The sequence below is a fragment of the Berghia stephanieae genome, chromosome 13, assembly GCF_034508935.2.
Source record: "Berghia stephanieae isolate SIO BIC M18660-M18661 chromosome 13, UCSD_Bste_1.3, whole genome shotgun sequence".
Taxonomy (NCBI): Eukaryota; Metazoa; Mollusca; class Gastropoda; order Nudibranchia; family Aeolidiidae; genus Berghia; species Berghia stephanieae.
This window is the reverse complement of record NC_088372.1, coordinates 28,061,369-28,065,165: the sequence shown is the minus strand read 5'-3', so window position 1 is coordinate 28,065,165 and position 3,797 is coordinate 28,061,369. Positions and strand designations below refer to the sequence as shown.

The 3,797-nt window shown below is 33.3% G+C and overlaps 1 long non-coding RNA gene across 2 annotated transcripts; it reads left to right on the top strand.

The window, feature by feature from the left end:
• Positions 1-7: 7 nt before the first annotated feature.
• On the top strand, positions 8-3,556 carry LOC144958509 (uncharacterized). 2 transcript variants are annotated; one of them, XR_013642447.1, is made up of 3 exons: positions 8-232; positions 2,482-2,588; positions 3,435-3,556. It is a non-coding gene; the product is annotated as an uncharacterized LOC144958509 (long non-coding RNA). The 2 variants fall into 2 exon arrangements; XR_013642446.1 differs by lacking the exon at positions 8-232 and having other exon boundaries at positions 1,334-2,588.
• Positions 3,557-3,797: the final 241 nt, after the last annotated feature.

The following is a 3,797-nucleotide window of genomic DNA, read 5'->3' as shown; positions in this document are numbered from 1 at the left end:
AAGGAAACGATTTAGTTCAATGTTAATCCATAATAGCGTTCGGGTATTTAACTTTGGATGTCTCACCGGCATAATTTTAGAATGCTTTGTTTATTTGTTTTCATTTCACTTCGCAATTTGACTGCTGTCAGTCATTACAAATTACAGTTACAGTTACAGTACAGCTTCACTCGCCGATTCTCACTTACAGAGTTTACGTTTCCTTCACTCATGTCTGCTTCATGCTCATTCAGTGAGTGATTCGAATACTACTCTGTGAGAGAACACACTTTTCGTAATTTATGACATTTTATGGGTAACGTTTACAGTCTAGAACGTGTGTCAGTGTCAGCGTCAGTCATAACTTGACCGAAAAACAAAACAGAAAGGAACAAAAAAAGAGCAGACACCCCCTCCTCAGTAGTTGAAATCTCAACAAAAGTTGTTTTTTTAAATCCTCATCTTTCGTGGCGCGTAGCTTTCACCGCTTGTCATATTTTATTGACTCTCGCTCTTTCCTGACCTGATAATAATAATAGATTTCGAAACAGTCTTCATTCTCTCATTATCTATTCATGACTGGAACTGGAAAAGGAACAAGACAAAGGGTCTCTGCCACCGATTTTCAATATCTTGTGTTGTTTGAGGGATTTAAGTTGGTAGCCGTTTTTGCCACATAAGACTTGTTGTTATTGTTTTTGCTGAGAGTCGATGGGATAAGGAATGGCAGAGAGGGAGGAAGGGGTGAAAAAATGAGAATGTCTGGGAAAAGAAAATGTCCCACTCAACCCCTTCTCGCATCTTTGATATTTGGCAGGTGTCAAACTACATGTATGACGTTTTGGATCTTCCAAGCCGTTTCGCCTTATTTGGTCGGTAGCTCTGTGAAAGAAAACATACAATTGTAAAATGCAGGGAGTGCGGTCTGATATTTTCGTCGTCGCTATGATTATTCCCAGACAGGGTCTGCCAATAACGAAAATTGGTTATTCCCAGACCGATAGAGGAAAAAAAAACAACAATATTTTTTTATTTAAAAAAAAAATAAAACAATTTTAAGAAATTCATGCTCAGAAACGGAACAAGGCCAAACAAAAAAGGATAAAAGAATAGACTCGCTCAAAAAAAAAAAAAGATTTAAAAAAAAAGGGGGGGGGGGGGGGGAGCGATTGAATGAATCTGTGCAGCTAAAATGAGCAACGAGTTTCCCTTGGCTCAAGAGAAATGAAAATGAAAAAAACTGTGTTTAAGTTTTTGTATGAGTGTTGTGGGGGGGGGGGGGGGGGGGGGGGGGGGGGGGGGGGCGTGGGGTTTTGTTACAGTTTTATACTTATACACATCCCTGTTAGTTCAATCTATTTTGGGGGTAATGATCAAGTAGGGCCTGGTCCCACAACTCTTTACGGATTTACCTTGGATTGAAATGAAAACTAAACCTCTCTGATTACTTTAGATTACCTAATTTTATTTCATACGTTTTTTTATGAAGAAGAAGCTTTTTAGGATTTTGTAATTCATAGGAAACACCATGATATGTGACATGATGTCTTATCTAAATTTTGCCTGAGGAATGATAAGCCAACAATTTTGAAAAGCTCTCTCTATTGATCGAATTATCAAAAATTTTATTTGTGATCAGATATTTTATTTGACTTTAAAGTGAAATCTAGAGGCATTAAAAAATATTCAATGTTTATTAGACTTTTCTTATGTGATCAAAAAGTTAAATACAGGAAATACTGATCAAATGAGTTCACCAGAAGGTAAATAAAAGCCCATTTTTTAAAAGCTAATCGACATTGGTTATGTAATCTTGCCTTCATGATCATAAATCTCTGATAAAATTAGACCTGACACAACGGTTTTAGTTTTAACAACCTAGTGGTATCTGAGTTCCAGGTCCATTATGTTTTCTAATGTTTTTATTGAATATAAGCAAACCATTAAGAAATAGGTCATGTCTATATATTCAACATTGAATGGTATTTCTTCTTACATTGAAATAAGTGGTTCTTTAGAGTAATAAGGCTCATGGAACTGGAGTTATTCCTGTTTCTGTAACATGAAGCAACAGACCTTAAATAGTGCTTGATAACTTTCTTTAAACAATAAATGGTATTTCATCTTACTTTGAAATAATTGGTCCTTTAGAGTCATAAGGCTCATGGAACTGGAGTTTTTCCTGTAACATGAAGCAACAGACTGTAACAAGTGCTTGATGAACTCTGAATAAGTTGCACATTTACATTTTACTTGTAGAGTTAGATCCAGTTATTCATTCAAACATTGCTATCTTAATTTCAAATTGGCATTTAATTAATAATAATAAATATAAAGTTAAATAAATCCAATGATAATAATTGATAAAATAAGATAATTATAACTTTTATTCATTGGTTGGTCCATATGAATTTTACTTTATGATTTTGTGTGAGATGATATTGCTTTTTATGGGACCATGGGAAAATGGTTTAGGATGCCATGCTTATCTTTTTTTTTCAGATCTAAATAACATTACAACAAGAATGAGTCTCTGCATTCCTTTAATTGTTCTGGAAGCATTGGCCTGCCTATACCATGGGAATTAAACAATTTATATTCAGGAAGAAGTATCATTATTATTATTATTATCATCATCATCATCATTGAGTCATATCCTTCAAGATTATCAAAATGGCTTTCATTTGTTACTGTATCTTATAGAGTTCCTCATATATCATTATGGACCCTTCTATGTTTTTTTAATGGAATTAATGTTTTTATTCTATATTCTTCATAAAACCTCTCAGCTTTATTGACCTACCAAGTATAATCTAGAGACTAGAGAGCGGTGATTGAGAGAACAGGACCATATTTTGCTTTCGAGCGTTTCTTAATTTTAAAAGCAGCTTACTGTAGTTTGTAAAGATTTTAAAAAACTTTTTTCTAATGACAGCGTCTAATACACGTTAAAACCAATGCATTTCTATCCCGTTGTAATTTTTGGCAGTGGTATCTCCATTTTAATGGTATTGGCTCCTGTTTCTTTATACAAATGCCCTGTGAGCTTGTTATACACTCGAAAGAAACATTTACATAGGGAAGTCAAGAAGAATATAGCAAAAGAAACCTGCTTCCTTGGTTATGAATAAGAAATTTAAAAAGAAATAGGCAAATATCTCTTTATCTTGTCTACCATTTAACTTTCTAATTATTTTTAAAAGTTTATTATATCCTTTTCTATATTTATAATTTAATTTATCAACAAGATAAGAGTACTGATGAATCTATTTATGTAGCTGATTTGTAATGGTAGTAGAATTTGATAGATGGGACCATGTGATGTTGCATATCAGAACCTTTCTTAATCAAAGCTTTTGCTAAGGCTCTTAAATCACAGATTTTAAAAAATGGAACTACACAGTTTCAGTAATAATTATCAATTTTCTTTATTTTTTTTTCTTTCTCTTTCACAGGATGAGAATACAAGCATACCTTTATAATGGAGAAACATCTTATCTATATTTTTAAAAATGATTTTCAGTTTGAATAACATGAATATGAATGAAATGACAATAAAAGTGATATAAATTTATAATCTGCTTTTAATTTATTTCGATTTCACAAGTTGTGTTATGGCCCTCAGATACGGCAGGACGGGTGAGACTGAGAACCAGTCCTCACAATAGCACTAGAGGTCTTGTATGCAAGATGTGATTTCCATTGATGCAGTTTAAAGACTGTCCTGTTTTATTCATTCTGGTGCACGCTGTAGGTTTTTTGGGGTTTTTTTTTTTTGTTTCTTGTTTTAAAGAAAGATTCTTTGGGCTTTTTTCTTC